This window comes from Ochotona princeps, chromosome 1 (assembly GCF_030435755.1).
Source record: "Ochotona princeps isolate mOchPri1 chromosome 1, mOchPri1.hap1, whole genome shotgun sequence".
In the NCBI taxonomy this organism is placed as follows: domain Eukaryota; kingdom Metazoa; phylum Chordata; class Mammalia; order Lagomorpha; family Ochotonidae; genus Ochotona; species Ochotona princeps.
In genome coordinates, this window is record NC_080832.1 from 37,074,605 (window position 1) to 37,088,104 (window position 13,500).

Sequence of the window (13,500 nt, forward strand, 5' to 3'; positions counted from 1 at the left end):
AACTACGAAGTTGGTGATGTTTTCTCAGTGTTCTTTAAGTTCCTTCCTAACAAGGCATGATTTTCTGATGTTGATAGCTAACAGTTTACACTTTCACATAGTTTCATTCGCGCGTAGTCTTCCTGATTGTTATTTCCTCAAAATACTGGTCCCTTTCCACTTAACCAAGCAGTAGCATTAACAAGTAATTCAAATGCTAACTCACTTTACCCTTTGCTACTGTTTGTAAAACATTTCTGGGTGCCGACAAAAGAGCTTCTGATTCACCACATCTGAGTAGGACTGAAGAATTCACAATTTGCGGGCCCTGCGTGGTGGTCTAGCAGCTAAACTCCTCACTTTGGGCACACCGGGATCCCAAATGGTCACCGGTTCTAATCCCGGCAGCTTCACTTCCCATCTAGCTCCCTGCTTGTGGCCTGGGAAAGCAGTCGAGGACAGCCCAAAGCCTTGGAACCCTGCACCCGTGTGGGAGACCTGGAAGAAGTTCCTGGCTCCTGGCTTCGGATTGGCTCAGCACCAGCCGTTGTGGTCACTTGGGGAGTGAATCATCAGACGGAAGATCTTCTTCTCTGTCTCTCCTCCTCTCTATATATCTGTCTTTGCAATAAAAATAAATCCTTTAAAAAATTATAAAAGAATTGACAATTTGCATGAAGTATTTGGACTGTGATAATAGGACTAGTCTGAGGACCTCCTTTCCCCACCCCTTGGGATTCACTGTGATCACCTCCAGAACAGTGCTGTACAAATTATCTGGCTTCCCTTTGTCAACATCTGCCAAGAATCATGTGTTATATCCAAGAGCCACTGAGGCTCGTTGTTACTCCTGGACATTGTCCCGTGCTACTCTTCCTGTTAAAGCATTTCTCTCACTCTGCCACACCATCTTATAGCTTTTGAACCTACTTCCTCCAGGGTCCCAGCTCCAGGGCTTAGATGCTTTTGGGATCACTGTCTTCTCGAAGTTTCTTCCATACCGCTAACACACGCACATTCTGTGCCTTCTCCTCTAGTCCAATGGCATCATTACAACGCTCCTTAAAACATCTCCTCACCCATTTAGCCACTCCTTTTATCTCATGCGTATTTTACTAAATTCACATCCTGCGTACGTGAATAACTCAAATCAAAGCTTGAATCTATGCATTAGTACTGGTAAAGAAAGTCACACATACAGACTTGAGTCTGGTCTCAAATGTCCCAACCTGCACAAATGATTTCTAAGGATTGCTGCCGGCTTTCAATACTTTGTAAGGTCATTCATTCATTCACTCATTCATTCTCTTAAGTAACTGTCCTGCATTTTCTTTTATCCTCAAACTTCCCCACACCCCCTAAATCACTTTTACAGTGCATTAATGATACTAACAAAATTGAGACAGCCTAAATACACTTTCTGCATGCCCAAATTTCTCCACATACCGCCCCCCCATTTTCATGTGCTCCAGGGATGAGATGCCAGCTAGTCTACTATGTCACTGTCTTCTTTTTTTTTTTTTTTTTTTTTTTTAAAGATTTATTTATTTTTATTACCAAGTCAGATATACAGAGAGGAGGAGAGACAGAGAGGAAGATCTTCCGTCCGATGATTCACTCCCCAAGTGAGTCGCAACGGCCGGTGCTGCGCCGATCCGAAGCCAGGAACCTGGAACCTCTCCCTGGTCTCCCACGCGGGTGCAGTGTCCCAATGCATTGGGCCGTCCTCGACTGCTTTCCCAGGCCACAAACAGGGAGCTGGATGGGAAGTGGAGCTGCCGGGATTAGAACCGGCGCCCATATGGGATCCCGGTGCGTTCAAGGCGAGGACTTTAGCCGTTAGGCCACGCCGCCGGGCCCCACGTCACTGTCTTCTTAAAGACAGTTGAAAAATTTCCTTCTCTTATCTGCATCACGAATTTTCTTTCTTCTCTAATTTTTCATTAACATATTCATGTGCTCCAACAAGCAGAGCCAGTAACATGGACACGAAAAGGGTCTGGGGATGAAGCGTCAACAGGAGACCAGTGATGGTAGAAGTCTCTGAGAAGCCTCTTTTTATTGCTCCTTCACCTTTGCTTATATACTCTTCCCCTCACATTCTCATTTAGCAGGATATTGGATACAGATGAGTCCAATTAGCCTAGGTGTTTTTAGCCACAAGCCCAGTTCCTGTTCCTGCCCAGCTCAGTGAGTGCTAACCAACTCCTTAGCCCACAACAGGTCCCACTTTTTTGTTTTAAAGCACACTTGAATGCGCGTGTCTCAGGTTGTGAACTCTCAGATGATCAGCCTTACCCATTATCGGGAATCTCCATAGCATGAAGGAACCCCTTAGTTGGTCAGTGCTCGGTCCATCTTACCCATCACTGGCTCCCATTCAATGTGTTGTCTGCTGCAGCTGTACAAACCATACTTGGGGAGGCTGGTAATCCTGTTCCATGGCTAGGAGTATCTTTGGCGTGGTAGCAATGAGCAGACAGCAGTTCCTGGGCTTGGGAAACATTTTGCACTTCCACAGGTGTTACATAAAGACATATGAAAAAAAGAGGGGTGTTAATATTATACTAAAATACTTATATAATATATAAAGACCTAATACACTTGTTTTTCCCGTCGATCTTCCAACTCAAATGCCATCACCATGGCCAGTACGCGAACTTTCACGAGACTCAGCTGCAGGAACTTTCCGGACAAGCCTCTCAGGAATCCACCAGGGACCATTTTCGTTTTCTAGGAAAACAGACCTATCCTCGCCCCCATATGAGGACAGAATCTGGGTCTTGCCACTGACCAGTCAAGGTATCCTTCCACATCATGTAACCCTTCTGCTTCTGAGATGGATTCCAATGATGATCTGCAGCAGACCATCCTTCAGCATCCAATGTTAGGAAATTCAAGATAAATAATACAAGGTTCAAACGGGGAGCATAGCACTCCTTAATACCCTTTTTTGTTTTAATAAAGTAATCCTTAATAGCATGCCTGGCGCGTTCCACAATACCTTGTCCTTCAGGATTATAAGGAATGCCTGTAATTAGTTGTATATGGTGGGAGGCGGCAAAATCAGAAAATTTACTGCTGATATATGCAAGGACCATTAGCAGTTTTAATAACTTTGGAAGTTCCCTATTAGGAAAAACATTGGAAAACATGCATAGCAATGGGTTAGAGCATGCTTGACTTGTTCCCTTGTCTGAGGAGTAGCTAGAATAAATCCAGAGCAAGAATTGACAGTAACATGCACTTAGTTATCCCAAACTCTGGGATGTGTGTCATGTCCATTTGGCAAGAATCTTAATATAACTTCAATCAACCAGATTAACAACAGTCTCTACAAAATGGGAGATTAATCTGTCTGCAATCTTGAGGGTTCATAAGAATACCATGGGAAGTCCTAGAATTTGAAACCTGAATTCTTGGATGCCTTTTTAAAGATGGTTAAAAACATCTGAAACAAGATTTTTTGTTGTTGAAGTTAGCATAACACATATAGATTAGACTCAAGTTATTGACATGAAATCACTCAAATACCTTTAAAACAAATTCAAAATCTTTACCAATTTAAAGCAGTGAGATATTTGATAACCAGTCGAAAACACCAGAATCACGTTAACATATAAAAATGCTTTGTATACAATGAACACGATATTAATTTAACTTGTACATTGAAATAATTTAATAGTGCATTAGAGTTTAAATCTATGCCAAGTTATTTGTGATAAAATTTCACATTCTTGAAAATATCACGAATGAAACCTGAAGAGTTACAAGACACAAAAATCTTCTTTGTGCAATTTCTCCAGACTTTGGCCTGGGGTTCCTTCTCCTTGTCACTCTGGTTTGGGATCCTTGTGACTCCCTGCCCCTTCTTGCGGATAATTTTCCAAGAAAAGGTTGCACCACCGCTTGAGAAGATGGCAAAGCATTTTTTACCAAGCGCCAGAGGTAAAAGGTGGCTACAAGGACAGCAAACCATGGGAATATGTCACAGACAGTTTCAACAAACTTCTGCGAGGCCTTAAGCATAGTGTCTGTGCCTTGTTTCTGGAGCAGATCTCTGATTCCCTTAATCATCTGCACTTTAGCGAGTTCTTGCTCCATGATAAGTTTTACTTATGCCCCTGCAAAATAGTTAATTCTAAGCTTACCTTCAGATTTCCAGGGTCCCTCAGATTATCCCTTGTGCCCCATGACAGGGAGAAGATCTGGGGGATGAAATCACTTATGCCCCTGCAAAATTTTTAATTCTAAACTTACCTTCATAGGTCCAGGGGTCCCTCAGATTGTCCCTTGTGCCATGCCCCACGTTGGAGGCCATTTGCTGCAACAAGCAGAGCCAATAACATGGACATGGAGAGGGTCTGGGGATGAAGCACCAACAGGAGACCAGTGATGGTAGAAGTCTCTGAGAAACCTCACTTTATTGCTCCTTTACGTCTCCTTATATACTCTTCCCCTCAAGTCCTAATTTAGCAGGATATTGGATACAGATGAGTCCAATTAACCTAGGTGTTTTTAGCCACAAGCCCAGTTCCTGTTTCTGCCCAGCTCAATGAGCGCTAATCAACTCCTTAGTCCATAACACTCATGCTGTAACATCTCTAATCCTTTGAAGACTCACTCGACCCTACCCAGAGCTACTACCTTTCTACAGATAAACTAGATGGCTGAATTCAATTTCTCCCATTATTTTTCTCCCATCCTTTCTCAAAGCTAGTGCAGATTTTTGTACCTATCAATCCATCAAAGTTGATTCGGTCTACATGATAAATAACACTGCTAAATCACTGGTTAATTCTCAGACTTTGGGGTTTTGGAGCAATGATGGGAGTAACTATTGGGGTTTATAATTATTTGCTCAAAAATAACATTTTATTTAATTATATGTGATTCCTTTTTGATTGCCCTTCAAGTGCTACTTATGGTTCCTGCCTGTCACCTTGATATCTACATCACAGAATACCTCATGGTTCAGTCTCAATATTTCTTTTCTACATCTATTTTCCATGGAATCACATCCAATATTATGATTTTCAGTGCCAAATTTATACTTCCAGCTGATTTTGTCCCCTAGACTCCAGACACACCTATTCAATTCAATTCTTCTTTGGAAGAGAACTCTAAGCCATATTAAATGTAACATGTCTAAAATTAGCTCTGGGTCTTTCCTGGCACCCTAAATCTGTTCCTCCCACCCTCCTTCATGATACAGTGGTGGCACTTCCATCTTGCCAATAACTTAAGCCAAATGTTAGAATCAGCCTTGGTTCCTCTCTCACTTCATATTGAATCGTTCAGCAAATTGTGTTGGCCCTACTTGGAGTGTCTGATCACATTTCACCACTTTCACTGCTACCACTCTTGGCTGAGCCACCACCATTTCTCACTTGGATCATTGCAACATACTCTTGACTGTCTCCCAGCCGGTTTCTTGATATTTTTAAGAGAAGAGCCAGATTTAACTCAGATTATGTCATTCTTTTCCTCAACCCCCTCAGTGGTTTCCTATCTCCCTCAAAATTTAGAGTATCTATAGCAACCTAAGAGAACTTCTCTGCTCCCAGCCTCTAAGTGCTCTCCATAAATCACCAATGTGATGGAGGTGAGGCCATTGGGATCACATTAGGTACTGAGCACACAGACTCCAGGAATAACATTAATTTTTTAAAAAGGAACCAGCATGTTATCTTCCTCTTTTCCACTAGGTGAGGACACAGCTAAAGGACATCATTTCTGAATCACCCAATCATGTTGCCACCAGGCTATATATATATATATATATATATATATAAAATCCACCAGGATATATATTTCAGCCTCCAGAACTTTCGGGATATTTTTCTGTTGCTTTCAAACCATCCAGTGCTTACTTTTTTTTAACCAGCTCCAAAAGACAGGCAGTCCCAAAAGACTAAGACAATAGCATTCACATACACACACACCTACATTACATCAAACACAAAAGACTCCACTTCGGTGTTTGCACTCATTATTCCACTTCAAATATTTTTTTCTTCCCTTTATCTGCAGACACGGTTCCTTCACTTCCCTTAAGTTTCTGCTATGAAAAATAGCAGAGAGACATTCTATTTAAAATAAACTCCATACAAGCCCAATCATGTTTTTGAAAACACATGTGCATATCCACATCCAGTCACATGCAGAAACTGCTGACTTTTCCTAATTGGTCAGTGACATTATACCAGGTTGGTAGCTATAAGATATAAGCTGGTAGCACTATCTTCTCCTCAGAAACCTGAAATGCTACAGATCAGGTGTCATTGCTTTTATTTTTAAACAATTATTGACACAAGTTGTAAATGCTGCTACTGACCTAATGTCAGTAACCTCTTTCTCTACTCTTCATCATGTAATATCTGCTTCTTCACATACAAGCATTTTATCTTAGCTTTCTCATAATAGCGAGATTGTAGACAAATGCTACTAATTAAGAATCATGTGTGTTAATATTCTATTGCTTTTGTAACTAATTAGCATAAAACTTAATTGCTTAAAACAAAACAAATAGCATTATACAATCCTGAAAGTCAGAAGGTGCTGGCAGGAGCATTCTTTCTGTGGGGTCTAGGGAAAAATCTGTTTCCTTGCCTTTTTAAATATCTAGGATCCACCTACGTTAGTTGTGTCATGACATTTATTCATTTATGTTTGAAGGGTAAATTTACAGACAGAAAGAGAGATAGAGAGGAAAACAATCTTCCATCTACTGGTTCACTCCCCAATGACCACAAGGGCCACAGTTAAGCCAATCCCAAGCCAGGAGTCAGGAGCTAGGAGCCAGGAGCTAGGAGCCAGGAGCTTCCTCCAGGTCTCCCACAGGAGTGCAGGGGATTGGGCCATCCTGTGCTACTTTCCCAGGCTATAAGTGGGAAGCTGAATCAGAAATGAAGCGGACCAGGACACAAACCAGTGCCCGTAGAAAAGGTTGGCACTTGAAGGTAGAGGATTAGTTTATTGAGCCACAGCATTAACCCCATCTTCCTCTGTTTTTCAGTTCATTAGTCTAATTTGGTCTCCATCATGACATCTTTTGTTTTTGTTTTTGTTTTTGTTTTTTACTCTGACTCTTAACCCCCGTTCAGAAACCCCTGTTAGGTGGGTCCATCCAGATAATCCAAGACAATTTTCCAACCTCAAAACCTGCAAAATTCATTTTTCTGTGCATGACAGTATTTTCAGGGTCTGATGATTATGTTAATAACATTTTGGGGTGCTGGCAATCTTCTACCGACATGCTTTCCTGGACTGCAGCCCAGGGCAGGAAGCACTGTTCACTTGCCTTTCTTCAGTGAAGGATCTAGGCCATGTCTACTGTAACCAGCACAATAGCAGCATGTAACAACTTCAAATATGTAGGCCATTTTAATAATATTTGTTTTACCTAAATATTATTAATACACATTTGCATTTAATAGGTGCATTTAGCTACTGGCTACAAAAGTGGACAGTGTGGTTATGGTAACCTAACAGGTGATTCTAACAAGTAGTTTCTGCAGAAATTTTGGAAATAGAAAGCAGGAGGCAAAATTCAATAGTTTTCTTTTTTTATGTTTCTGGACTTTTCATGCCATTTACAGTTAAAATAGATTTATGGTGTTTTAAAGTTTTTATTTACTTGCAATAACACTTAGATCGGTTATGAAGCTAATACTTTTTATTTATCACTGTAATGTAATCTCTCCCCTGCTGCCTTTTAGGGTCACATTAGCAGCAAGCAGGAATCAGGAGCTTGAGTGTTGAAGCTGGCACTCCTAGGTGGGGCTAGAGCTTCTTAATTAGTATCTTAACTGCTAGGCTAAATACCCACTCACTACTACTTTCTTTTATCTTTTTAAAATATTTATTCATTTCTTTTTATTGGAAAGGCATATATACAGAGAGAAAGATCTTTCAGCTGGAGCTGAGTCAATTCAAATTCAAGAGCCTCCTGTAGGTCTCTCTCACCGGTGCTGAGTGCCAAGGCTTTAAGCTGTCCTCAACTGCTCTCCCAGGCCACAAGCAGGGAGCTGGAAGGGAAGGGAAGCAGCTGGGACACAAGACAAGAACCTCATGGGATTCTGGTGCATGCAAGGTGAGGGCTTTATCCTCTAGGCTACTGCACCAGGACCAATCTATATTATCTTTGCAAAATTATATGATTAAGACTGCTGTGAAGGTTACTATTTCTATTTTGCAGAATGCTCCAACAAGCAGAGCCAGCAACATGGACATGGAGAGGGTCTGGGGATGAAGCACCAACAGGAGACCAGTGATGGTAGAAGTCTCTATGAAGTCTCTCTTTATTGCTCCTTTAGTCTCCTTATATACTCTTCCCCTCAAGTCCTAATTTAGCCAGGATATTGGATACAAATGAGTCCAATTAGCCTAGGTGTTTTTAGCCACAAGCCCAGTTCCTGTTTCTGCCCAGCTCAAGGAGGACTAAATAACTACTTAGTCCACAACAGCAGAAAATTAAATGTCCAGAGAAATTAAATGGCCATTTTAGATTGTCCAGAATTTCATACTGCCTTTAAGTGGACCAAAGGACACAACTACAGCAGTTTGCTTAAGAGGATGTCTTTGTCTTCCATTTAGAATCAGACAGCACCTTATTCCTGACAACAGAATTAAATAACCCAGTGGGCCAACAGAGGATTTAAAAGGAGCAGAAACAAAGGAAAAAAAGTAGATGAGTCATTTCAATGTTACTCTCTTTGTAAGAAAAGACAGGAAGACAGAACAATAGAAAAATAACGGTTGATTAATAGTAAGACACTTTACATTATTTTTCTTGGTAAAGATAGAAGGATGCAAGTTTTAAAGCAGAGGGAAAACTGTTGTTACCAAGCCAGTTGGAACTGGCCTGTTTAGAAATTTTGGCTGTTACTTCCCCCTGAATTTGGAGGCTAGAGGACATCTTCAGTTTAGTGTTGTAGCACAAGATCTCAGCATGAGAGACTCCAGTGTGGTTTATGGTTTGGTTTCTCAGAGCCTAGTGTAACAGCCTTGCTCAAAACAATGACCTTTTAACAAGTATAGAAACATCTAAATCCTGCTGAGTGGGGCTTCTTTTTAATAGCATTATAGACTTTCATCCTTACTTATTAAAAAGTCAGAATAAAGTGTTGGAAAAATTTCTTTCCAACCCAAATTTTTTAACCTTTCTATTTTTTCTTTTATCATTGTTCTATGATTTAGGTTCCTTTGATTCAAAGGATTGAAAATCCTAAGGCAGCTCCTGAGCCTTAGGCCACAAAGGCAGAATCTTTTCTTCCACACTAAAAGTACCTTTGAGGATATGATAACCCTTAACCGGCTGGGAGCGGTAGCACTAACCAAAGATGAAAGTGGACTGGCCAGGAGCAGTGGTACTAACCAAGGGTAAGAGTTTCCCTCTGCCCATGGCTTCTCCTCTGACGCAAAATGCTGCTTTGCCTCTGAAAGGGCAAGGTCCTTTTGATCATGCTATTTACTAGGAAAATGCAAAAATTAAATCTGCACAAGAAAAGTTATTGAAGAATTACTTTTTCCACAAGCAGACTGTTCTAAGGAGTTGCTATACATGAACAAATATCAATATATAAGCTACTGAGAATGCACGCTTTTGCACTCTATTTGTTACTATGGTGTTTTTAACACTGTTATATATTTATTTTTTCTTAATTCAATAAGGACGTTTTCCTAAACGAAAGACACATTCTATGCATTGAGACTTTAAAGCAATGACTTTTTGATGGGAAAATATCTAATATATAGATCTTAGTTCTTGTAATGTGTAAATCTAGCCACATTAAAAAAGTTTAGTAACAAATTACAAGATTAACAGCAAATCAATAGCAAATTAATATCTGTTTTGCAACATTAGCCACATTTTTTTCAAAGATTTATTTTTATTTGAAAGGCTATGTTGCAGAGAAAAGAAAGAGAAAGAGAGAGAGCAAGCTTCCATCTGCTGGTTCACTACCCAAATGACTGGAACAGCCAGGCTGAACTGATTCAAAGCCCAAATTCAGGAGCTTAATATTAAAATTTAAAATTTGTTAAAATTTGAATTTAAAATTTTAAGTTTAAAAATTAAAATTTTAAGTTTAAAAATTAATTAAATTTTAATTAAAATTAAATAATATATTAAATATATGCATTCATCAACATTTTAAGCGATATATAGTATCAATTTAAATATGGAATATATCACCATTTCTTTTTTGACGTATGTTTACTGCAGAATATATGGATAATAGGGCCCAGGATTGTGGAATGTTATCTTGCAGACACCCCATGTGAGTGCAGATTCGAGTCCCAGACACATTGTTTTGATAGATCCTTTACAATATTGATTATAGAGACTGGTGTTCCGGCATAATGGGTTAAACCACTGTTTGTAACATCACCATCATGCCTTGCAGGTGCCAATTTTCACCCCACATTCTCTACTTCTGATCAAGCTCCCTATTTTTCTGCCTGGAGAGCAGAGAAAGATGGCCCAAATTCTTGGGCCCTACTCCCACATGGTAGACATAGAACACCTAGCTCTTGCTTTGGCCTGGCCCAGCCCTGGACAGTAAGACTTTTGGTGGGAAGGGGATCGGGGAAACAGCAGATAGAAAATTCTCTCTTTCTCCCCGCCCCCCATTTCTTTCTCTCTCTCTCTGCTTCTCTCTAACTCCGACTTTCAGATAAATAAATCTTTTTTTTTTGAAAATTGATTATAGTACTGGTTTAAATAAAACTTTTATTCTTCCAAATGAAACACAGTTGCCAAAAATGTTTGTAGCTCTCAATGTCACTATCATGGCCTCATTCATCATTTGTGAGAGACAGAATTCCACAAACTTTTGGAACCTACACTATTTTAGTTTTTCAGAAGTTCAGTTGTTTATAAGACAAATTACACAGAAGCTTTGGAAAATTTTACCTTTACTTGTGTGGCCTCTTAGTTAATATGCATATTTCAATCTTTCCTTTAGCCAAGTGCAGCAATCCTCATCCCCCGCCATTCCCCATGTATTCCATTTTTCAGATTGAACACAGAGTGGTTACAGGAACACAGATCTATTTTCCAATGTTGATGAAAGATACTGGCTTTGAAACAAATCCTTGTTAAGAATGCCAGAAGCATTAGAGGTTTTGATGTGTTTTCCATGATCAAACATGCCTTTGAAATAGGAAATAATAACCCAAGAGAAATGGACCATGGAAGGAAATAATCAAATAGGAATAAAAAATCATAGCTTAGAGTAGAGATACATGGCTGGCAATTTTTCTGTAACATCTTATTATCACTTTGTACATTTTAAGAACATCTGCTACTAGAGCATTTTTTTGGAACAGAAAGGGCACCAGAGAAATACTGCAATTTTAAACTTCTGTTCAGTGATGATGGGCACCAAAACTTGAGTGACTCCAGTGATCGGCAAACAGATATTGCTTTTTGTGGACCATTATGAAGCCTTCTATAAGAAAATGCAAATACTTTTGTCGGCTGATAATAAAAAAGCAAACAAACAAAACAAAAAACAAACAAGAAACTGTTTTTTGCCAAAAAAATTTCTTCTCCTATCTCTAAAACAGTCAAAATATTTTTCTGGATGAAGAAGAATTTTTAAGCAAATCAGAAAAACATATGTATATGTATAATAGAGAGTACAAGGCTGGCATGATGGCCTAGCAGGCTAATCCTCTCCCTATGGTAATGGCATCCTGTCTGCGCAACAATTCTAGTCCTGGTTGCTCCACTTCCAATCCAGCTTCCTGCTATTGACCTGTGAAAGCAGTGGGGGATGACCCAAAGCCTTAGGCAATTATAGCCACATGATAGATGCAGAAGAGGCGTCTGGCTCTTGGCTTTAGACGGACCCATCTCTTGCTATAGTGGCCATTTGGCAAATGAACAGTCAATGAAAAAAATCTCTCTCTCTCTCTCCCTCTCATGTGTGTGTGTCTCTCTCTGATTCTGGTTTTCAAGTAAAAGAAATAATGATTTACCAAAAAATAAATAAAAGGAGAGTAAAAGGTGAGGACAAACTAGAATTCAGTGAAGACAAAGCATATCACCATTCTCCTATTCTGGGTCAAGCACAAGTCCAGAAAAATACAAGCTTTAAATTTGGAAAGAGTTTATAGTATTGATTCTCTGGACTGAGGAACTGAATTTGCAGCAGAGTGGATTAAGCCTCTACCTGTGCCACCAATAAGCCATATGGGTGTTGATTCAAGCCATGACTGCTTCACTTTCAATCCAGCTTCTTGTTAATGAGCCTGGGAAATCAGCATATATACTTGGGACCCTGCACCCATATGAGAGACCCAGAAAAAGCCCAGTGCTGCTAGCACTGACCTGACCAAGGCCTGATCGATGGAACCATTTTGAGAGTGAACTGTTGTGGAAGATCATTCTCTCTCTGCCTCTGTAACACCACCTTTCAAATAAATAAAAACCAATTTTAAAAATGTTCTCTGGACTTCACTGTGATGATAGGTTCATTGCTGACTATACTATGCATTTTATCAGCAAAATACATCCAATTTATTTCATCAAACAGACATAAGAGTCAGAGATTTCAATCTAACAGACAGGAAAAAAAAGGTTTGAAGGCAGAAAAAGAAGGAAAAATTAATTTAGCTTGTGTTAACACATCGTCAGTTCTGGCTTCTTCAAGAAACTATAAGCATTGTTCATTACACATTGTACATATACATTGAAATGTCACACTGTAGCTTGTAACTACGCTTAATTGCTAAGTGCTGCTTATATATAGTGAATGAGTAAATGAGAAAATCAGAATGCTCAATTTGGAAAATTTTTGTGCAGAATTGTGTTCATAATAAAGCCTACAAACAGTGGCTGAAAGTAAAGTTGACAATGTAAATGAAATAGTGCTAATTTAAATTTTTTTCTAGTATCTTCTTTTTTATTTACTGTGGCAACATGACTTCTTTAGCAGAAAATAAATTTAAGGGGAAAATGAGAAAAGATATCCACTTTGGAGAGTTTTGATAAAATCTAATCTAATCAGAACTGATAAAAAATCTACATTTAGTAAGTTTTTAGTATTGTAAGATAAGCAAAGCCAAAAATGCCTAAATTGACTTGGTCTTTGCTGAACACTAATTATTTACTCCCGACCTATTAAATTTTCTCTTCTGTAAGTACACCTGTGTTCCAGTGAGCACAAAGCATGAAGTCCAAGAGAAATACAAGTCTCCTTCTGCACAGTTTCTGGTTGTTGTACAAACCATATCATTTCTCCATTAGACAGAACACTGACATACTATCACACCAAGATGTAAAGTGAGGTAGAAAATGCTTTGTTTATGCTGAGTTGTTGGGTGTCTGCAGGATAGTCAAAGAATATGGAATAATTGACAATCTCTGTTGGAATAATTTTATTATATCAGTTCAGGCAGAGACAAAAACATATTCTTAATTCAAGTAAACTGGAATATGATTACAACTCTATCACTTTATCAGTTCTGAGACCCTGGATATGTAGTTTAATCTCTCTAAGCCAGAGCTAA